The sequence below is a fragment of the Leguminivora glycinivorella genome, chromosome 13, assembly GCF_023078275.1.
Source record: "Leguminivora glycinivorella isolate SPB_JAAS2020 chromosome 13, LegGlyc_1.1, whole genome shotgun sequence".
Lineage (NCBI taxonomy): Eukaryota > Metazoa > Arthropoda > Insecta > Lepidoptera > Tortricidae > Leguminivora > Leguminivora glycinivorella.
Genome location: NC_062983.1, coordinates 16,326,588 through 16,351,757, shown reverse-complemented (window position 1 = coordinate 16,351,757; position 25,170 = coordinate 16,326,588). Strand labels below are relative to the sequence as shown.

Sequence of the window (25,170 nt, the reverse complement as noted above, 5' to 3'; positions counted from 1 at the left end):
TCATGTCTTTTTAACCGTCGCCTCATATCTCTCAAGAAGGACGGTTATCAAGTCGTCTGTATGTTTTTTTTTTTTATGTTTGTTCCTCGATATCATTTCATTCATTTCATTTATTTATTCATAAACAATAATAAATTGTGTTTGAATATTACATAGGTAAGTACTTAATTAATAAAACATGCCTTTTTACAATTTCCTGCAAGAAGAAAAGAAAAAAAAAAATACACTACTATCTAAACTCACTATTTCAAACCACTTAAGTAATATCACAATAGTTTATAAATAAAGATATACAATTAAATATATGTCAAGAGTAGCGATAATAAAAATCATAATTAACAAACATTAAATAAAACCTAAAAAGTCATCAACACTATAATAATTTTTCTCTAATAAAAATAATTTTAACTTATATTTGAATTTCTTGTGACATGTCATAGATTTTAATTCGATAGGCAACTTATTAAACAACTTAACTGATTGAATCCGGGCAGTGTGCGAGACTACCGCCAGTCGTGAGGCCGCAATTGGAGGAAAATTCTTTGTTCTAGACCTCAATCTCAATTCCATTTCAGCCTGTGACTCATAACATTCCCGATGTTTCATAAGACCCGTCAACAGAACCAAAATATAAAGAGACGGAGCTGTCAATATCTTCAACTCTTTAAAGTGCTCCTGGCATGATTCCCATTGTGGAATACGCACCATGACTCGAATGGCTTTTTTTTGTGCTATGAAGGCTCGATCCATGTTATATTTGTAGCTGTTACCCCATATCTTTATACTGTAACGAAGCTTCGACTCTATGAGAGCAAAGTATACTAATTTTAATTGTTTTGTACTAAGTTCGTTTCGAAGGCTACGCAAGGCATAACAACCCGAAGCGATTGAATCTTCAATAGACTGTAGTTCATCTTTCCAATTCAATAAATTATCTATATGTAATCCTAATATCTTAATACTTTCAACAGATTTTATTAACTGATCCATAATTTTTATGTCAAGTTTTTCACTATTCCTAGCAGTTGTTTTAAACAGCATCGCGTAAGTTTTGTTGCTATTTAGGATCAAGCTGTTAGCCATGTACCAATTACAGCATGTCTCAGTAACAGATGTTACTTTCTCGTTTAAGTCGTCTAAGTTTTCTCCAGATATTACTGCACTACTGTCGTCAGCAAATAAAACTAAGTTTGCATGAGGTACTTCATTTTGCAAATGTAATATTAAATCATTTATATAAATTATAAAGAATATGGGGCCAAGAATTGACCCTTGTGGGACTCCCTTTACTATGCTACTGAACCTAGATCTGTGAACCACCTCTGTAGAGCTATCATCTATTTCTTTTATTTCTACAAACTGTTTCCTATTAGATAAATAAGACTTAAATAACTTTAGGACTTGCCCCCTGATTCCGTAATATTCTAATTTTTGAATCAGAATGTTATGATCAATAGTGTCAAAGGCCGCCTTCAAATCGAGAAATATACTTGCTACCTTCAGTTTTTGTTGTAACTTACTTGTTATATCCTCAACAAGAGTCTCTAAAGCTTCAGATGTTCCAACACCAACTCTATATGCAAATTGCCTTTCATTCAGAATCTTGTTGCAGATTAGGTAGTTACAAAGTCTATCTTTTATAGCTTTCTCTAAAACTTTAGAAATTACTTTAAACATCTCCGTCGTTACTGAACTGATTTTGAAAAATTTTTTTTGATTGAATGTATATGCATACAGATTGGTCCCATTTTTCTCAGAACCCAGTTCTGATGATGGGATCCTGGAGAAATCGAGGGAACTCCTCACATCTGAAAGGCATACATATGGTGATTTTTGTATTTTTAAAGGAAAAGCATGAATTTACGTACGGAACAGTGACATTTGGTGCAGTGGAAGTGCTGATGACGGTCAGAACGGAACTCCTCAAATCTGAACGGCACGCTTATAGTGACTTTGGTATTTTTATAAGAACAGCATGCCCTTACGTCCAGAACAGTGACATTTGGTGCAGTGGAACTCCTGATGATGGTCAGAACGGAACTCCTCAAATCTGAACGGCACGCTTATAGTGACTTTGGTATTTTTATAAGAACAGCATGCACTTACGTCCAGAACAGCGATATTTGGTGCAGTGGAAGTGCTGATGATGGTCAGAACTCAGAACCGAACTCCTCAAACCTGAACGGCACGTTTATAGTGACTTTGGTATTTTTATAAGAACAGCATGCACTTACGTCCAGAATAGTGACATTTGGTGCAGTGGAACTGTTGGTGATGGTCAGAAGTCAGAACCGAAATACGTAATCCAACATTCGCAAGTAGCTTTCACCAGAACCCCAAAGGCGGCGGTTTTTTTTTCTTAAAAATTATGTTGCTGACTATACTAGTTCAGCCAGAAGATCACGTGACGCCTTTTATAGATGTTGAAAAGTCGGCTCGTCTCGTCCCGTTCTAGTTTCAGTCGTCCTTTATTCGGCTTCCAAAATCACCAGCCAGGAGAAGCTTGGGATTAGACAGGTAGCAATTATCACACACTTATCGTCATCCTCCTTACGTTATCCCGGCATCGGCATTTTCCACAGCTCATGGGAGCTTGAGGTCCGCTTTGACAACTAAGATTTGGAGTAGGCACTAAGCGCCTGCCGTCTGACCATACAACCCGAAGGGTAACTAGGCCTTATTGGGATTTGTCCGGTTTCCTCACGATGTTTTCCTTCAGCGAAAAGTGACTCGCAAATATCAAATGACATTTCGCACATAAGTTCCTATAGTGTAGTACATAAATAATGTACATAAATAGCTAAGTATATATAGCACACTATTTGTTCGCTAGAGCGTAAATGCGTACAATTCATGACAGTTTCCAGCAAGGCCTCGTGCCGTCCTTGGTTAAAAGTCATATTAAATTTTCATGGCATTTGATATATCTAATAATAGTTATGAATACTTATATCACCTATAGATTGACTTTGTTAAGCTTAGGTTTCCACTGCAGGTTCAGAAAAAAAATTGTACGTGTATGTTTGGATGTTTTCCTATAGATTACTTACAGTAGCTATCTATTCGTATTGAGATAATTTTTAAGAAAAAAAACCGTCGCCTTTCGGGTTCTGGTGAAAGCTACTTGCGAATGTTGGATTATGTAGAAATGTGTAAGTATTTTTTAAAACTGCTTTTAATGCTTTAATTATTAGATGGCAACACAAATGAATATACGTATAACGTTAAGGTTTGAGGAGTTTCCTCAATTCCTCATGAATCCGATTAGGTATATTATAAGAAATCGAAGCTTGACAACTTTGACTTGAAAACTCAATATGCTTAACAAACATAACTAAATAAATGTCACTGTTCTGAACTTAAATGCATGCTTTTCTTACAAAAATACCAAAGTCACTATGAGTGTGCCGTTCAGATTTGAGGAGTTCGGTTCTGACTATCATCAGCAGTTCCACTGCACCAAATGTCACTGTTCTGGACGTAAGTGCATGCTGTTATTATAAAAATACCAAAGTCACTATAAGCGTGCCGTTCAGATTTGAGGAGTTCTGTTCTGACCATCATCAGCAGTTCCACTGTACCAAATGTCACTGTTCTAGACGTAAGCGCATGCTGTTCTTATAAAAATGGCAAAGTCACTATAAGCGTGCCGTTCAGATTTGAAGAGTTCCGTTCTGGCCATCATCAGCAGTTCCACTGCACCAAATGTCACTGTTCCGTACCTAAATGCATGCTGTTCCTTTAAAAACACAAAAATCACCATATGTATGCCTTTCAGATTCGAGGAGTTCCCTCGATTTATTTTCTCCAGGATCCCATCATCAGAACTGGGTTCTCAGAAAAATGGGACCAATCTGTATGCATATACATTCAATAAAAAAATTTTTTTCAAAATCGGTCCAGTAACGACGGAGATATCGAGGAACAAACATAAAAAAATAAAATAAAAAAAAAACATACAGACGACTTGATAACCGTCCTTCTTGACTTTCTTGAGAGATATGAGGCGACGGTTAAAAATAAATCCACTTCCCATTTTCGGAAAAGTTAAGATAATTCCTATAAACAGAGTATAAGATCGTACAGTATGGCCACTCCCGCTCCCCGCTGAAAGTGCAGCCCACCCGCTCTCGGTTACCTCACAGTTACCGACTGTCAAAAACACGTCCAGTCAACCTGTCATATTTCACTCATACAAGCATAGTACGCGTTCACCTACACGAGCTTAGACTGTGTGCTAGGAACGCGCCTATTTCATATATTTGATCGCCAGTGTCCGAAGTGTGGTATAAGCAAGGCATCAGTGTTGGCAAAATGGGGCTTTTTCAAATATTAATTTGTCATCTGTGTAAGAATGTGCTTACAGAACGTAAGATTGTTTTTTAATAATTATTATTGAGGTGTCCCCAATATTTATTTATTTATAATAGAATAATGTGGAGATTCAGGGAGTTAGTTCCACATCTCACAGATAAAATAGTTCCTAATAGGATGAATCCACACTAATATTATAAATGGGAAAGTGTGTGTGTCTGTTTGTTTGTCCGTCTTTCACGGCAAAACGGAGCGACGAATTAACGTGATTTTTTAAGTGGAGATAGTTGAAGAGATGGAAGGTGACATAGGATACTTTTTGTCTCTTTCTAACGCGAGCGAAGCCGCGGCCAAAAGCTAGTACTAAATAAAATAGAGCTGGTGAATTAAGAGTAATACATGCTGTAAATATTGTACATATTGTATACCTTAGTTTAATAATAAGTAATTAAGTTAATTTTTAGGGTTCCGTAGTCAACTAGGAACCCTTATAGTTTCGCCATGTTTGTCTGTCCGTCCGTCCGTCCGTCCGCGGATAATCTCAGTAACCGTTAGCACTAGAAAGCTGAAATTTGGTACCAATATGTATATCAATCACGCCGACAAAGTGCAAAAATAAAAAACGGAAAAAAATGTTTTATTAGGGTACTCTCCCTACATGTAAAGTGGGGGCTGATATTTTTTTTTTCATTTCAACCCCAACGTGTGATATATTATTGGATAGGTATTCAAAAATGAATAAGGGTTTACTAAGATCGTTTTTTGATAATATTAATATTTTCGGAAATAATCGCTCCTAAAGGAAAAAAAAGTGCGTCCCCCCCCTCTAACTTTTGAACCATATGTTTAAAAAATATGAAAAAAATCACAAAAGTAGAACTTTATAAAGACTTTCTAGGAAAATTGTTTTGATCTTGATAGGTTCAGTAGTTTTTGAGAAAAATACGGAAAACTACGGAACCCTACACTGAGCGTTCCCCGACACGCTCTTGGCCGGTTTTTTTTAATGTAGTTTTAGTTTATTGTATAATTTGCACGCTGCCAAAACACAGCTGAAAAGTTGGTACACACAATTTATGTAAGACCTATCATGTTAACACTTTTGAAATGCGAATAAAGAATTATGAATTATGAATTATTATGAAGAGGGTCTACCGTGAACCAACATTCATCATAGTTGCCTCTCTGTTGCACTTGTAAATTTACGATTTTTAAAGTGTAACAGGAACTGAAACTAAACCGAAATAAATTACACATATGAAAGAAAAAGTGACCAAGTCCTCTGGTGCCTGAGGCTGGAATCGAACCAGCTACTTTAAGACAGCACAATTGAAATATTTTCAGTAGATTATAATTTAACTTGTGTTCATTAGGAACTGAAACGTTGGGAAAAAAGGTAAAATAATGTTAATTAATCGCGTTCGACCTGTATGTGACTTTAAATATGTGTGCAAAGCGCGAGAACTTAAAGTGTTATATAGGAACTGGGAAGTACCACATTGGACCTAGTTCATGGCAAGTAAGCCGTCTGAATCGTTTTGACCAAGATAAATTGTACCCATAATTATCTAACTAACTAGTTATAAAAAATATTGCCTTCGGTTACCGCGATGGTTACTCATGAAATAAAACTATGGAAACGGATTAAATCGCTTATAATATAAGTAGTGTAGCGGTTATGTGCGCAGTTATAAAAAACCGGCCAAGAGCGTGTCGGGCCACGCTCAGTGTAGGGTTCCGTAGTTTTCCGTATTTTTCTCAAAAACTACTGAACCTATCAAGTTCAAAACAATTTTCCTAGAAAGTATTTATAAAGTTCTACTTTTGCGATTTTTTTCATATTTTTTAAACATATGGTTCAAAAGTTAGAGGGGGGGACGCCCTTTTTTTTCCTTCAGGAGCGATTATTTCCGAAAATATTAATATTATCAAAAAACCGGCCAAGTGCGAGTCGGACTCGCCCACCGAGGGTTCCGTACAAACTTTCAATGGTTAAAATAATCATACTACTCATTGTCATATTCATTTATTCATTCAACGCCATTTTACACGTCAAGATTTGATTTAAAAAAATAATATTCATACAACAATAATACTTAGAGAATAAATAGACAGAAGATTGAAATTACAAAAAGTTAGGCAATATTCACATAAAAAATGCACAAAAATATTTTTCTAATTAGGTAATAAAAAAATTGTCATAAGTGTAGAACGGGTGCTCGACCAGCCAATTTTTTAAGCGATAGGTACTTAAAGTCCGGCACACTAGGCGCTTCAACCACATATTGCGGCAATTTATTATAGACGGCAGGGTCCATCACATGTGTTAATTTGACCGTAAATTGGATTTCGCCAATTTACGGTCGATACTTACTAACTTTCCGGCATTTCGAAGGTTGTACTTGGAACACATGTTGTTAGTTTTGTCACAGAATATATGTATATATGTATATAATAGTACAAGTACAGAAGGCTCACTCCTTTGATGTTCACAAAATGACGCCATTCTAAATTCTTACCTACATTAACAAACGGACCGCACGCGAGCAGCCAACATTGAATTTTTCCCCTCACTAGCTCGGAAACACGTGTTTTCTCCTTTAATACCAGCGGGTAAAAACGCATTTTATCCACTAGTGCTTTAAAATTGATAAAAGTAGGTGAATCTAGTAATAAAGATCATTTACCACCTGTGGAACTACTGGAAGCAGTGATAAAAGAAAATCTTGCAGTACAAAAGGCGGACTTATGCTTTAAGGCATTCTCTACTATGTTGACCTTTCTTTTATGCGGGGGCTTCGCCCCCGAGCCCTCTTTATATGCTCTTAAGGGTCTCAAGAAAACCCTTTCCCAACTTATTTTAAATACTACGTTGATCTTTCTTTTATGCGGGGGCTTCGCCCCCGAGCCCCCTTATTCATGCTCTTCAGGGTCACAAGAAAACCCTATCCCAACTTACTTTAAATACTACGTTGATGTTTATTTTATGCGGAGGGCTTCGCCCCCCGAGCCCTCCTTTATATGCTCTTAAGGGTCACAAGAAAACCCTATCCCAACTTATTTTAAATACTACGTTGATCTTTCTTTTTTGCGGGGCGCTTCGCCCCCGAGCCCCCCCCCCCCCCTTTTATTTACTCTGAACGGTCACAAGAAAACCCTAACCCAACTTATTTTAAATACTACGTTGATCTTTCTTTTTTGCGGGGGGCTTCGCCCCCCGAGCCCCCCCTTTATTTCCCCTGGAGGGTCACAAGAAAACCTTAACCCAACTTATTTTAAATACTACGTTGATCTGTCTTTTTTGTGGGGGGCTTCGATCGCCCCTGAGCCCGCCTTTATTTGCTCTTACGGGTCTCAAGAAAACCCTATCCCAACTTATTTTAAATACTACGTTGATCTTTTTAGTAGTTCCAGTTCATATCTTCCGGCTCCATCATCAGACCTTGAAACCTAATCGTAGTCAAAGTTCATTACAAGACTTTTCTAAGAAACCCAAAACTACTATGATACGATGTTCTATCATGTAGTTCCAGTTCATATCTTCCGGCTCCATCATCAGACCTTGAAACCTTATCGTAGTCAAAGTTCATTTCAAGATTTTTCTAAGAAACCCAAAAACTGCTATGATACGATGTTCCATCATGTAGTTCCAGTTCATATCTTCCGGCTCCATCATCAGACCTTGAAACCTAATCGTAGTCAAAGTTCATTACAAGAATTTTCTAAGAAACCCAAAAACAGCTATGATACGATGTTCCATCATGTAGTTCCAGTTCATATCTTCCGGCTCCATCATCAGATCAGTTCAACAGTACCATATTATTGTACTGTCATCAGAACTACATACAGCTGCCAATTATCATTACGCTACGATCCTTGGAAGATGGTTAAATTAGCCTCCGTAGATTCCATTACATAGTTAGTTACATACACGACGACCTAATAAAAGCGTGTTAATATTAATATTAGCGCCATCTAGCGGAGCCCTTCTTCTGTGTGGTACTGAGGTAAGTATGGCAATTCCACGTAACTGTAATGTAAGTGACCACTTCATTGCATGTTTTTTTATTTATGATGCAAATTGAAATCTTAATTTATCTCTAGATAAGCCTACTTTTAATCCTTAGATATATTGATATTTAAATTAGCACCATGAATAAAAAAACATGCAAATAATTGGTCACTTACATTACTCTGTTACATGGAATTACCCAGTTACGTTTTATTCTTAGACTTTATCTGTCTATACGGAGTTATATATGTCTTTGACTAGAAGTATAGGTACTCTAATGAGTATTATTGTATTTAGCGCCGTCTCTCGGCAAAATTTACTAAGTAATTTACGCGACTTGAGACTTGTGCGAACCTTTAGGCATGGAAAGTCACATGAAAAGTTGTCGAAACTAATAATAGATGGCGCTGCATTTAAATTTCTTGACTGATAACTCTAATACTAAATTGAATATACTCTAAGGTAGAGCAGAGTCTAATACCTCCGCTTTACAAAAGACCGCAATCAAGTAGCACTAGACTTTACTCATTGTTGTGTTCCTGCCGGTGAGTAAGGCAGCCAGAGCTCAACGAGGGTGCGGTACTCCTTCCTTCCTTCCTCCTCCTTCCTTCGGTCCTTTGAGTCGTTGGCACCCAGGCCCCTTCTAAGTACAGGTTTGTACAAGTTTCTAATGAGTCGAGTCGGCAACGCACATGTGCCACTCCTTGAGTGGCAGGCGTCCATATGTAACAGTCACCGCTTTCCATCAGGCGGACCGTATGCATGTTTGCCCGTAGGTGGCAATAAAAATGGTACAAAAAAAAACTCTCGACGAATTCACCTTAAACATTAAAAACTAAATCAAAATCGATTGGGAGCTATGATGCCAGACAGACATGTCAAGCGTCAAACCTATTATTATTATAATATTTTTGCGTTGGTGGTTAAAAATAAGAAACCTCCTTCAAAACTATAATAAAACACAACTTTCTATGAAAATCGGTAAAGTGCGAGTCGGATTTCGACATTTCCATACAAAAAGGTCATGAGCGCCTGACGACATGTGATGGCAACATTGGCAACGTACACTAGATTTGTACTTTAAAGATTTTGCGTATATTTTGGAAACTATAAGAGATAGAGCAAATAGACTTCAGATTTTGGTTGTCGGTGGCACAATTTTTTTGTTTTCGTATATATACACCATTTTTTGGACCTATTAGGGCAATATTATGGTCAGTGCAGTTCTAAACAGTCGTAAGCGCCTCTTTTTTAGTAGGAACTTAAGTCATTTTGGTAAATGCTTAAAATTTTTAACAATTTCTGAACAGAAATGAATTTCTTTCTACCTGTCCATGGCGCTCACAAAATTTCAAAACATTTAGTAAGTACTTGCAGCGGCAGTGAGTGAAAAATCTCAATTTGAGTTTTTTCTCTTAAGTCTGACTTACGCTTGACCGTAGATTTCTAATAGGTTTTCCTGTAATCTACAGGTAGAGGGCTATCTCGTGTATTTATTTGAAAATTTTACGCTAAGTAGTTTCGGAGATAAGGGGGGAATTGTCATTTTTTGCTTATTTTCTTAAATTACTTCTAAATTACCAAAATAAAAACTATAAAAAAAATATATTTGAGATGCTTATAAAATGCTCTTTCATTTGATATGTAGCACAATATAGTTCTAATAACTTTGATTTTTAATTTTCAATTTTACCCCCCAAAAGTGGCCCCTATGATTAAATTTCGTTTAATTTCATTTAATTATATTACATGTCCGTCTTTGGGCCACTTTTTTACATACGTGTGCCAAATTTCAAGTAAATCGGTCTAGTAGTTTCGGAGAAATCGACTGTGACAGAGGGACAGACAGACACGCGAGTGATCCTATAAGGGTTCCGTTTTTCCTCTTTGAGGTACGGAACCCTAAAAACGATCTTAGCAAACCCTTGTTCATTTTTTAATACCTATCCAACAATATATCACACGTTGGGGTTGGAATGAAAAAAAATATCAGCCTCCACTTTACATGTAGGGGACCCCCCCTACCCTAATAAAACATTTTTTTCCATTTTTTATTTTTGCACTTTGTTGGCGTGATTGATATACATATTGGAACCAAATATCAGCTTTCTAGTGCTAACGGTTACTGAGATTATCCGCGGACTGACGGACGGACGGACGGACGGACGGACAGACAGACATGGCGAAACTATACGGGTTCCTAGTTGACTACGGAAGTACGGAACCCTAAAAATTGACAAAATTATTAACCCCCGACGCAAAAACGACCGGGTGTTATAAGTTTGACGTGTCGGTCTGTCTGTCTGTCTGTGTGTGTGTCTGTCTGTGGCATCGTAGCTCCCGAACGGATGAACCGATTTCGATTAAGTTTTTTTTTTGTTTAAAAGCCGAGTTAGTTGGGAGTGTTCTTAGCCATGTTTCATGAAAATCGGTCCACTATGTCGCGGTCGGGGGTTTTCCAAAAGTTTAATTTTATTTACGTTAGGTTATTTGTTGATCTGTTAGTTTTTGAAGCGTTGTACAGTCAACAACACAGCTGTGGATACAGACAAGGCCCCGTAGCCGAATGGCATTTCTCCGACGCCAAACGAAAGCGATACGCCGCTGGCTCTGTCGCGCCAATACGCAAGCGCGATAGAGATAGATATCTACTAGCGCTTCGTTTCGTGAGCGTTTCGTGAGCGATTGTGCCATTCGGCTAGCCACCAAGGTGCCAAAAATACTTATGAAAAAAAAAATGAAACATATTTATTACCACTAGGTTATACATTTCTACATGATTAACTTTAGTACCCGCACTAGGCAAGCCTGTATCGCGGGGACCAAAAACATAAGTTGTAAGTTACAATGTAACCGGTTGACAGTTTTACTTAATGTTAGGTTAGTTAGTATATGTATACACACCTTAATGTACAGGCAGTAAAGTTCTGTATACATATTCTTGGCACTTTGTCTGTATTCACAGCTGTGTTGCTGACTGTTGTACTAAGTGGAACCCACGTAAAGTAAAGATCGCAAGTAGTGACGTATTTGGCAGTACCGTGACGTCATAGTACGTTAAACTTGCGTCAGAAATATCGTTGCGTTTTCTCCTTACGCTTATTATGAAACTACGTAAGATGCTGAAGAAATTTTAAAGTTGTACAATAGAACTTGGGGTAGATTTTCTCATACTTATTTTGTTAAATTGTAGATAAGTATCTATTATCTATGTAAATTGATAAGAGATGTGGCCTCGCTCTGCATTTTCTATCGCATATATAACGGGGAGTGCTCCGAGGAATTGTTCGGATTAATCCCTACCGCCATTTTCCGCCATCGCCCTACGCGACAACATTTCCATCTCCATCATTTAGATGGCTGGCAGTCCTCAACTGTGCGTTTCTCCAGAAACTTCCCGCCCCGCACAGCTAAACTGTGGAATGAATTGTCGCCTGCGGTATTTCCGGACCGATACAACCTTCAAACCTTCAAGAAAAGAGCTTACACCCATCTTAAAGGCCGTCAACGCACCTCCAAGACCTCTGGTGTTTCGGGTGTCCATGGGCGGCATGTGATTGCTTACCATCAGGCGACCTGTCTGCTCGTTTGCCTCCTATCCCATAAAAAATAGCAATAAATATATCCAATTTCACACCTAAGTTCAGTATCTTACAACTAAAAAAAAATTACATACTTAAGGTCAATACGGGTAAGTGTGTCATAAGGGTACGTGTGTCTGGCCTTCACATTTGACCGTTTTACTCATAGTCACAGGTGTTTTTGCGAGTTCGTACTTTTGCTACTTGCTATTTACGGTTAGTGGTAAAAGTATGAACTCTCAATAAACACTGATCATTGGTTTAAATAGGCCAGACACACTTCTCCTTATGACGCACTTAACCGTATTGACCTTACCTACTTTACTACTTACTGCGAACTATGGTCGGTATGAAGGTCTTCAGAATTTGAATATGCATCTATTTAGAATACTTTAGGTAAAGCAAAAACTTTTATAAATACATAACTAGCTAACTTACCAATAAATATCTCAGCTAGGTCATCTATTAGCTTCAAGTTCATTGGAGTTACCCATAACAGTAATAAATAGAATAATTTAGTTATTGTCTTGTCATACATGCCTCCATTTATCATTCATATCGGAATGGTATTCAGTACATTATATGAAAAATGCCGTCGCTGTATTTATAATCCATTGATTGCATAACTCAAATGGAATCATCAAATGGAGTCTGTGACAGAAACCCGCGGGAATCTCTTTTCTTTTACCAAAATTAACTTTATATTTTGTTGCTCGAGTTACTTTGAAGTTCGAACGCATTTAATCATTTAATATCTGGGCGTCCGAGCTTCGCTCGGTTCTATTTTAATATATCACGTCTTTAGATAAAAAAAACTCTTATAAATACAAAAACAAAAAAAAAGACAAAAAACAAAAACTTAATTTCTGGCCGGGATCCGAAACCCTGACACCTACATCTATCTGCGTACATTAGACCGACATCGTACGACTGAGCTAAGAGGAATCGATAAATCGAAATTAACGACCATATTTTACGTTTACTAACGCGAAAGAAAAACTCATGAAAACTCGAAAATTCGCGTTTTCCGGGATCTAAGGCTACGCTAGATCGATTTTTCACCCCCGAAAACCCCCACATAACAAATTTCAGCGAAATCGTTAGAGCGGTTTCCGAGATCGTCGGTATATATAAATAAATAAAAAAAATATACAAGAATTGCTCGTTTAAAAGTATAAGATTACACTTTAAGTTCTCGCGCTTTGTACGAATATTTAAAGTCACGGTATACAGGTCGAACGCGATTAATTAACATTATTATACCTTTTTTCCCAACGTTTCGGCCAGGTTGCACTGGCCGTGGTCGCGGAAGACTGACGTCCCAGCAATGTGTCACCGGAGATGTAATACACTACTAAACTACCCGATATTAACCTAGATACTACCCCGATATTAACGTTGGGAAAAAAGGTAAAATAATGTTAATTAATCGCGTTCGACCTGTATGTGACTTTAAATAATCATTTATTATCAACCAACTTACACTAACAGGTAAACAAATATGTTATAGGTTACAGCACATTGAATTAAAGTTAATAACAATCGTAGGCCACGTCTTTGCCTTTGGCTAGTCTGTGGCCAAGAGTAAGCCCACATTTATAATAATAATAAAAAAAAACCAAGCTAGGCACCTAGGTCTACGTGTTTTGGCCAAAAAGCCATATGCGGTAAAGCTTCAAAGACGGCCTAACAGGGCCTAACCCCCTTATAAAAATGTTACTGAATTGACAAGCGTGACTTGAAAAGCGTTTTGTCCCTTTCTCATAAATACATAAGTAAACATGACAGAAAGGGACAAAACATTTTTTTATTAATCTGTAACTTTTTTTATGAATAAGGGGTAAGTCATTGCATGTATGTGATATGTGGATGTTTACAAAAAAGGTACATGGTCAGTAGTCGATAAGGGAGAATAATTACGACGGTACGGACCGAGTATATTAAGTTACGTAAACTTTGACCTTTATTACAATGCTGAGGGTGACTTTATCGGTGGTAAAGACAGCGATACGCACAGGTTATACAAGTTGCTATAATGTAAGAGTTTTGAATGACACGCTTAGTTTCAATAGGCATATGTATTGACCGGGATATAGGCCGTGGTTACCATTTTGTTTTTGTCGAGCTCCCGATATTTCGACGCAGTTACAAGCATCGTGGTCACGGCTAACTAAATATGGCGCGACGCTGTTAGTTTGATAAAAGAAATAATACTATATTAATAGGATAATAAGTATGTACAACTATTTAAGGTGAGTCGTATTAAAGGTAGGTTTGCTCGACTCGAATTTTAATTTACATCACATATTAGCTCTAGATAGGATACATTTTTTTTATACCGACATCTAATCCATATCGTATCAAAATGTAATTTTAGACCTTGCTTAAATTTCGAATTGGACTGATGCCATAAAATACACGATGGCAATGTATGTATCATAAATAAAATAAAAATTTACAAAAAAAACCTAAGCAATCCGGAACGAAATTATCAATATTAAATAATAATACGCACAAGCCACGATACCATCTCACATTATTTACTCAAAACAACTAAAACTACGCCTATTGTGTCAACAAAAAACGCAGGTAGCAAACCATTATAACCCTCCCCGATTTATTCACTATCCAAAAATTCTAAACCACCCCCTAATAGTTCCCAACTTACGCCATTTTAACTTTACCTTATCCGCCATTTTGAATTCAGAACGTCGTAACGTTGTATTATCGTACGAACTCAGTTACGCCCTTTTTGGTTTGTATGTGTGTGTGGGCGGTCGATCGATAGTGAAATCTCCCTCGGAGATACCCCCTCCCCCTCCCTCGCAGCATCCCATGACCTACATAGGGGGGTGCGCACACACGCACGCATAGACCTGTGTTTTGTGATATTTGTATAGTCAAGTGCAATATATTGCATAATTGATATCAGGATTCGTTTTTAATTTTTTTGCAACTTGACATCGACCCATGAGGTTATGTAAGAATTATTTAATTTCAGAATGTAGTTAAAATAAAAAAAACCGGCCAAGAGCGTGTCGGGCCACGCTCAGTGTAGGGTTCCGTAGTTTTCCGTATTTTTCTCAAAAACTACTGAACCTATCAAGTTCAAAACAATTTTCCTAGAAAGTATTTATAAAGTTCTACTTTTGTGATTTTTTTCATATTTTTTAAACATATGGTTCAAAAGTTAGAGGGGGGGGACGCACTTTTTTTCCTTTCGGAGCGATTATTTCCGAAAATATTATTATTATCAAAAAACAATCTTAGCAAACCCTTATTCATTTTTCAATACCTATCCAACAATATATCACACGTTGGGGTTGGAATGAAAAAAAATATCAGCCCCCAGTTTACATGTAGGGGGGGTACCCTAATAAAACATTTTTTTCCATTTTTTATTTTTGCACTTTGTTGGCGTGATTGATATACATATTGGTACCAAATTTCAGCTTTCTAGTGCTAACGGTTACTGAGATTATCCGCGGACGGACGGACGGACGGACGGACGGACAGACAGACATGGCGAAACTATAAGGGTTCCTAGTTGACTACGGAACCCTAATGATAGTAATTAAAGTTTCTACAACTGCAGGTGATGTACAGTCTCACTTTATTGCTTAACTTATTACATCAAGACGTATTTTTTCATATTTCAAGTAAAGAAAGACTAATAAGAATCTAAGCATAAGATTTGAGGCTCAATAAAATAATTTAAAATAAATTTCGTAAATTTGCAAAATATGTTTTTAAGTTTAGACTTATTTTTTCATAACTTTTTTACGGAGTCGCTTAAAGGATCGCTTCGTTGTTCGTGTGGAGGTAGTGGCTTGAAATGAAAACCACTCAGACCTACAGCTAGGTACTTTCTTAAAATTGTAAAAAAACTTCCAAGTTAACGCGAAAAAAAATATTGACACTCTGTACGAGAATCCGAATCCGACTTCCGCCTGTGGCCGCCTTTTCTCTAGATAGGTAAATTCTGAAGCATAAAAAGATAGGGTAAATCAGCCGATAACTGTCACTCTGAGCACTATTGCTTTTATTTAATAGTATCCGTCCGTGTAGATACGTAGAAATACTAAATTTTTAAACTATTTTTATATATTTACATTATACGCGATTAAGTCCCGTTTACAATTTTATTCAAGTAAGAATAAGATTCTTCATTAAGAAATGTAGGGAATTAGGGATCTAATTAGGTTTCCTTTCTAACTAGTTTCAGACTCAATGCGTAGGTAGACTAGGTACTTTAGGATCAATAGTACATAGATGTCACCTAACGTTTTTCATCAAATTTACAAAAGGTACCATAAACATAAACCATACACATGTCGATATGTATATTATGTTTGGGGATAAAGTACAATTCCACTTAGGTATGAGTCACGAAGGATCAGGTGTTTGTTTTTGTTCACAAATTAAAAGTAGAAGCCGAAAGTTTCCCGATGTCGGCTGTGGTGATCATTTTTAAATAAAATATAAATATTTATTTATTTATACAGAAAATTCTCACACAGGCTGACTTAGTCCTATTGTGAGCAAGAAGGTTTGTTTTCTAGTGATCAACAATATCTCATCATCCTCCTTGCGTTATCCCGGCATTTGCCACGGCTCATGGGAGCCTGGGGTCCGCTTTGACAACTAATCCCAAGATTTGGCGTAGGCACTAGTTTTTACGAAAGCGACTGCCATCTGACCTTCCAACCCGAAGGGTAACTAGGCCTTATTGGAATTAGTCCTGTTTCCTCACGATGTTTTCCTTCACCGAAAAGCGACTGGTAAATATCAAATGAGATTTCGCACATAAATTCAGATAAACTCATTGGTACGAGCCGGGTTCGAACCCGCGACCTCCGGATCGAAAGTCCCATGCTCTTACCTAGGCCACCAGCGCTTCAAAATATATATACCAATAGTGATCAACAATATTGTATCAAATACAAAATTACAAATGCATAAAAAATACCCACGACTGACAAAACCCCTTACTGGAGTTTGTAGGAGTGAGTACACTTATTTGAGCTAGACCAGAACGCTCGATAAAGCCCTATTATTAAAATTATCTGAATTGTATGATCTGATACACGAGTACATTCCGACAGGGTACAATAAAATTACTGGTCTGCGGAGTTGCAAAAAAAGGTGGATTGCCCGACGCTCGCTTGACGCGATGACGCACACCTCAAAGACGCTCAAAATTATATGCGACGTGAGGTGGGCCAGTCATTTGTGACTTTCCGTCACAGTAGGGTCCTCATGCTACACGTTCCATAAGATGATGGAAATATTGAAGAAACTCCTACAGAAATTTTGAAAAAGGTCGTCATTGCAAATGAAGGAAAGGACACATAAGACACATTAAAAAAAAAAAGATTAAAAGTACAAAACTTAGCGCTTGAAATACCCAACGTTGGAAATGAGCAAACAAGAGTGCAAGTAAATAACGATCCATAAACTGCGTCTCACTGAAATCTGACTCACGTGCCTAAAACTTTAGACCTCCATTTTGACTAAAACTGAAATGCTAGAACCTGGGCACTAAAACCGACTGGCCTGCACATCAAACAAATGACGCTCTCAGCTCACAAGTAGGTACACACAGTGCGTTTTAGCCAGCAAAACAGTCATCTGACGCAAAAAGATACACCTAGGTACCTAGCTACAGACTGATTACAAACATTATACAATATCGATCGGACACATAAATGGGTTTGACATGTTAAATTTGTGCGTATTAAAGTTACGTTACCTTTCTGCGTCCATAGTTAGTAGTTAGAGATGCACTCGCGTCGTTTTTGCGTATTTTAGCCTTTTTGATATTTCAAAATGGCGTTAGCTCGACACCGGCCGGCGCGGCGGCGCGCGGCGGAATCGCGGCCTCGACCTTGGCCGCCAAACGCGCGCATGCGTCCCGCCGCGGCCCCCTCGCTCGCTCCCCGCCAATTATGTCATTATGTTAGGTTGTGATGAGAGCGCAGGCGCTGGCGTCTTTCGATTCACCACAAAACTTTGATCTGGAGTTCTAGAAAGTTAACTAAAGAAGCCTCTTACTTGCCCAAACGTGACGATCGTCACCGTCAGGCACCTAGAGGAGTGCTGTATGTGGAAATTATAGTTATTTACACTATTTCTACTATAGCAGCGATGTCACATACAACGGAGTGTTTACGCCAAACCTTATCTCCAATTTCAATTAGAATGAATTCATTCCAAAACACAAAGAAGCTTAAAAATCAGAAAGATTTATGGATAAACAAAAGTCATTCATTGACCTTGAAAAAGATGATCGCCAACTGACTGACTAGATGTGAATTAAGAGGCTTAACCGTGTTTTTTATAAGTCCATGTCTGCACCAAACCCACAGGGATATCTACTACTTTAGTTTTATCACGGTCTATTTGTTTACTTTACTGATTTAAGCGAGATAAAGCCTAGATAACAGCAATTATGACGATGCGGCTTTGGTCAAACGTTACTGTAGGAACAATTGTAATAAATCATAATATTAGTTTCTGGAACTGTATACAGCGCTATGCGTGAGTATTTCTTCACATGTACGTACATAAGCACTAAGTGGACCGAGGAGGTCAATTTACAAGAGTGCGTCCATTGGAATCTTTATAGTTGAACGTGGATCTGAACTTGACAAAGTGAGAAATACCTTCTGGAACATAAAGACCCGGACCTGGTTCAGGCACGGAATCAATTTGTCCGCATGAAAGGATTTGCCTCGTCATGAAACCCTTTTTTGTGCAAATTTTCAAGGAAAGTTGTCAGTGCCTTTAAGGCACTCTTGCCTTAGATTAGAATAGAATGAACATAATTATGAACACCATCTTATGCTTGCTCCTTACTTTCCATCAATGTTAAGTAAGGTCAATAGTTTATCAAGTTATCAGTCTAAAATAAAGCACTCGTTTTCCTTTAAGCATACTTAATAGTATACGAATACTGTCTATCACCACTTTTCTAAATAAAATCCACTGAAGGGAGTTATTTTGTCAATCCCAAAAGTCACACGACGACAATCGCACGACTTTTCTAATCCTAAAAAAACCGGCCAAGAGCGTGTCGGGCCACGCTCAGTGTAGGGTTCCGTAGTTTCCCGTATGTTTTTCAAAAACTGTTCAACCTATCAAGTTCAAAATAATTTTCCTAGAAAGTTTTAATAAAGTTCTACTTTTGTGATCTTTTTCATATTTTTTAAACTTATGGTTCAAAAGTTAGACACATTTTTTTTACTTTTGGAGCGATTATTTCCGAAAATATTAATAATATCAAAAAATCATTTTCGGAAACCTCTAGCCTACCAATTTTTATCAATATGGAAGACCTGATCCAAATGTTCCAACTTTTTGGGAATTGCTGTAATAAGTTACTTACTTATTGTCATGTCATATATATACCTACGTAAAGGGTTTTATCTGCCTCTTCGAAATCAGGATTAGCTTAAATAGTAGGTAATTTGGCAGCAGTTGCAACTGGAAACTTTGTATTGCTGATGAAAACCACATGGCAACGAATTCATCGTCAAATATGCGCCCGTTCACTATTTTGAGCAGGATTTTGATTGAATCACTGAGTTCATAGTTTGAAGTTTGATTGCACATTTGCTATAGTTATTTATTTTTTATTCAAATAAGTGACACGGCATAACAGTAAAAAACCAAAGGACTACGAAACTAAAAAAGTATAAAAATACAAAGAAAAAAATAAACACATTAAGACAAAATAAGATAACAAAATAAATTTAACTAGATTTAGGTGACGACGTTACGTTGAGGCTTTATTGCGTCGTCTACCAAGGCGTAGAATTCGGCAGGTGTCACCGGAGCGATATATGTATGTACTCGTACATATACATATTTGTTATATTTGTTTATTTTCGGTTATTTCTGAAGGATTTGGCGGCAAGATAAAAGTCATCAGTTTACAGTTTAGTAAAAAAATATCAGGACGAATTCTTAGTAATGTTGCTAAGAGAGTTGAGTTCATGTATAAAATAATAAAAAAATAATACTCGGTGTAAACTTGAATGAGTTTTACTTACTGCATTAGCATGAGATAAGGTATGAAACATACTAGTTTGTTGCTCCAAAGATATAAATAAATTGTGTTATTTTGCGAGTGTCTATAACTGGAACCGGAAAACTGCGTATCCTATGATGGACAAGGAACAATTTACGAAACCAGAATTTACAAGAAACAATCCTATGTTAAAATAACCCAAACTAATTTTATTTGGGGTATATAAAATTGACTCATTGAGTATCAGTTGGCTTTAAAAGCAAATTTTTTAAACTTTTTTCACTGTCCATAAAGGGGGATGCATTAATGGAGTGTTCTCCGTCCATGATTGGAGAAAAAAACATCTCGTTTTAATTTGTTAACTATGAAGAACCCAATAGGAGAATAGATATTCTGCAAGAAGCTTGCAATGTAAAAGAAGGATAATGACATTCAAGTTTTAACACGCTTAGCGGTAGAATTTTTAAGAGTATCTGTGAAATTTCAAAAATAGGCAAAATTTTATCTTAAAGTGTCCATGATTGGGTCCGTTACCTTACTATAAATTTCATAACTCCCTAGGGAGAACGATTTTTCTATTACTTCCGCTCCGCCTGCGTGCAATTGCACGTTTACTGTGAGAGTGTGATGAAAAAGCTAAAAACGTTTCAGTATCAATCATATCACCTGTCTACTCATTTTGATCAAAACTAAAGTCGTATGTTTTGCATCATTTAGGTACCATCATACAAATGCATCATTTTTTTATTCCAAGTTTCAAAATCAGTCGAAAATGTTTACAGATTATAAATAGTGACAAATTGGTAATCCGACGAAAAATTAAGTGTCACTAATCGGGTCTTTTACCCTAGTGAAATATTTTGAAACTAAGAATGAAAAAAATATTCTTTAATGTTTAGTAAAATTGAAAAATAGCAGTTTAACTAAAAGATAAAATTAATAATTTTCAAAATACTTATTTTATCAAATGAATGAGGTTCTTCATTCGTAATACTTTTCTCGTCATATGACTTTCGTCCCTTCGCATCACATGCGTCACACACCATGCATGAAATAAATAAATAATTATTGGGGACACCTTACACAGATTAACTTAGCCCCAAACTAAGCAAAGCTTGTACTATGGGTGCTAAGCGAGGATATACATATTTAAATAGATAAATACATAAGTACTTATACACATAGAAAACATCCATGACTCAGGATTCTCAGGAACGAATATCTGTGCTCATCACACTAATAAATGCCCTTACCGAGATTCGGACCCAGGACCGCGGCTTAGCAGGCAGGGTCACTACTGACTGAGCCAGACCGGTAAAAAGTTTGTGTGACATTTTTTACAATTTTTGTTTATAATTTACTTATTTATGCATCAATGTTAAAACTAATGCAATTGTATTGCATACCTTGGTAGTAGGTACATAAATGAAGCTGTTAGGTAACGCTATAAATATCATTTGCATACCGAGTGCAGTGAGGTAAGCGCATCCTTTGTGCATCAAATGCTATAGGAAGTAGACTAGCATCTTATATTTATGAATAGCATTGTATTGCTGTCCTGGTATGTACTTAGGCTACCTGGCCCCGTAGCCGAATGGCATTTCTCCGACGCCAAACGAAAGCGATACGCCGCTGGCTCTGTCGCGCCAATACGCAAGCGCGATAGAGATAGATATCTAAAGTTGTATTTTAACGCCTAGTGTGGAATAGAATCATGAACTTGCGAGTTTTTTAACACTCGAGAAGTAAAATACATTTGCACACGAGTGTAACACAAAACTTTTCCCCTCACTATAGCGAGGAAACTACAACGAAAAAAATGCGTTTATCACCGCTTCCAGTTGTTGCACGGGTGGTAAATCATCTTTATTACTAGATTCTCCTACTTTTATCAATTTTAAATCAGTTAATTTGACTTTATTCAACGTCAAATTACTTTTTACCCGCTGGTATTAAAGGACAATACACGTGTTTCCGTGCTAGTGAGGGCAAAAGGAACCGGGTGGGCCTTGAAACAAAAGAAAAAAATAAACTGTATGCTATACCTGGGCATTTTCAGAATTTGGGACCCCCCAATTAGCGTAATTGCAAAAAAAAACATTTTCTATCTTTCTATTAAAAAATAAAATAAAAAACTTTCAATTTGTAGAAGTTAATAATTTTATAACTATTCCAAATTTATATCGATAGCATAATTTATATCGATATCGATTGTAAGTATTGTATTGTGTGTGTTTGCAGTTTGCCAAATAAATGACTTATCTATCTAAGTATCTATCTATCTATCATAAGGGGGCGCCCATTAATCACGTCATACCGGTCATACGTTTTTGGCTTATTTTATACCCCTCCCCCCCCCCAGGTGATCTTTGGTGATATTTACCATAACCCACCCCTACCCCTATACAGTACAGACGGACGGACGGACTTTCGTACCTTTTTGGTGCAGAACCCTAAAAAGAAAATAGGCTGAGGAATGCCATCTAGTGTATAAGCCCCGTATTATTGTACGAACGGGCGTAACATTGTTGTTGTTCTTGCAGTACGAGTATAGAGCGCTAGTAGTTTTCGGAGCTCATTCACAGATGGCGCTATTATTAATATTGCGTTTTCCTTTTATTGTCACTCTAAATAACTGTTTTTTTTAGTGTGCTTCTTTTTCCATAAGCCGGAAATATACCTAGGCAATACATATGGGCTAGTTGCCTACTAGTCAAATCAGCTTCTTTTTAACAATTGTCAAAACGATTTGCTAATATAGAATTACTATGAAATACTGAGGAGGTCACGGTCAATTCATTTACTTACTTTATATCTTTCTCTTTGACTTATTAAATAGAATTATGTTTAAACATAACTTCTGCTATATTTTTCTTCTAATTATGTGGTGCTTTATTTCGTGCACCGCGCACTGCATAAAATATTTTATTTTAAGTATAGGAAACTAGCGTATTTAACTAAGTATGCTACAAAGGTAAAAAAAATACTACTTATTGATTTAACTTTTATTATAATTTTGAGCAACCTGGACTGGACTAATTTTGTTGTACATTATGGTTATATTATAATAATAAATAATATAACATTATTGCCTTAAAATTAACATCATTAAGTTCTAATATTGAAAATAAGGGATTTTTTGAAGCAAAACAGAGCAGAAATTTTTATTATTGTGTATATTTATTTAAATAAATACCATAACATTTTTGTAATTAATTTAGCCTAATTCTAAGTATATTTACTTAATGAGTGACTTTGAAAATAAAAAAGTAGATATATAAAATGTTAATTACGATTGTTTTTAAGGCTAATATAATAACATTTTCTTGTATTAATAATTACTTAATTTTAGCATCAAGTTGTCAACCGTTGTCTTCAACATGTCTCCAGTTCATTACAAGAAATATGTTAACATTTTTTAACTTAACATGTCAAAAAAATAGTTATTTGTTTTACAAGGGGGCAAAGTAGTTGTTTAGCCGCACGTGCCAATATTGATACCCGAGCAAGCGAAAGATTCCTATATTGAACCGCGAGCGCAGCGAGTGGTTCAAAAAGTGGAATCTTGAGCGTTGCGAGGGTTTTAAGGCACGAAGGTTAAACAAACTTTGCCACCGAGTGAAACACAAAATTTTTCACCACACCAACACGAACAAAATACTAACTATAAAACATCAAATTAAATCAAATCCATCAATTTATTCAATATTTATGATTCAAAATCATCATTTATAGGTAAATTCTACCAGCCAGCTTATGACATCAAGTTAAAATTTGTATGAAATTACTTTGCACTCTTGTGGATAAAATGAAATTTTGCTATCTGTTTTCGAATAGCAAAGTAAGCCTTTAACAGTTGGTGTGGTGAAAAACATTATATTTTATAGAAGGCAAAATCGACTCACAATTATTGTATTGTAAAATCTCAATATTGGTAGATAGATATAACAACTTCCTACTAGTTCTTATTCTTTTAAAAATAAATTCTATAGGGAGTAAATGGAGATTAAGTACTATATTTTTTTATAAAATTGCTACTATTAGCTTTCTTGTCGCCCAATTTATTTATTATACAGCTTGGGAAAAAAAGAGTAGGTACAATACAATAGGGGCGCCACCGTCTAGGTAAAAAGGGCATTTTCAGAATTTGGGACCCCCCCAATTAGCGTAAGTTGTTAACAAAAATTAACTCGTTGTCAGTTTTGTGACGACAATTAAGCATAAAATCTGTCTAAAAATGTCCTTTTTTCACATTCTGAATGTAGATTTTTGCTTAAAATGTATGTAATTAATACAAAAACAATATTATAATAGAAATTTTATGCATAATAATAAAATCGTCACAAAACTGACGGTGAGTTCATTTTTGTTAACAACTTAAATAAGTACAACTAGGGAACAATTAATGGGATGGGAAATTAATGGGATTCCTGAGACCAGAGGCGAAAATCTGCAGGCCGTACTGAAATCCTTAGCGGAACGCTCCGGTTATCCACTGAATGTTAGCACCGACATCGACTTTGTCACTCGCGTGGCTGTCAAGAACGACACCGACAGCAATAAACCGAAACCGATTATTGTAAAATTTCTTGCCCGGTACAAAAAAGATGATTTCTTATCAAGTGTGCGTAAATTAAAAAACCTAAAGGCCTCTGATTTAGGATTTGCAAATAACGAAAATCGTATATTTGTCAACGACCACCTCTCCAGCTTTAATAAATACCTACTCAAACAAGCTCAAATACGAAGAACGCAAAAACAATATAAATATTGTTGGGTAAGAAATTGTACCGTGCAAGTACGCAAGTCTGATTCCTCTCCTATCATATATATAACCTCTGAGGACGCGTTAAACAAGATTACATAAGCAAGGACACTTACTCAGTACTTCTAAATGTTTGTGTATATTTAACTTGTATATGTATCGATACATTCAATACTTACATGTTCCTCCGTATAACATATTTACCAGCTGATCAGAATCACACTATTGTAAACACTTTTTTGCGATGCACTTGTCACTTATCTATTAGCCATGTTTTAAGTTATTACTACATTATGTTGTGGTTATGTATAGTTATAGGTAACACTTTACGTTTAAGCCAGTTCAAGTTGTTGCGACACAGTCCATTTATATTTAATTTGTACACTTTTAATTTGCAGCACATGACCGTTATCACTAAACAAACTTTTTTTTATGTCAATTAGTGTTTACTATCAAAACGCCCGAG

The 25,170-nt window shown here is 36.5% G+C and overlaps 1 protein-coding gene across 2 annotated transcripts in view; it reads right to left on the bottom strand.

The window, feature by feature from the left end:
* The window catches only part of LOC125232466, a 107,741-nt gene extending 89,844 nt beyond the window's left edge, over positions 1-17,897 (bottom strand). Inside the window, exon 1 of one of the 2 annotated variants that reach the window (XR_007177746.1) lies at positions 17,660-17,897. The gene's annotated coding sequence lies outside the window, so the exon portion shown is untranslated. The remainder of the gene's footprint in view (positions 1-17,659) is intronic. The other variant, XR_007177745.1, reaches the window with a different exon arrangement.
* Positions 17,898-25,170: the final 7,273 nt, after the last annotated feature.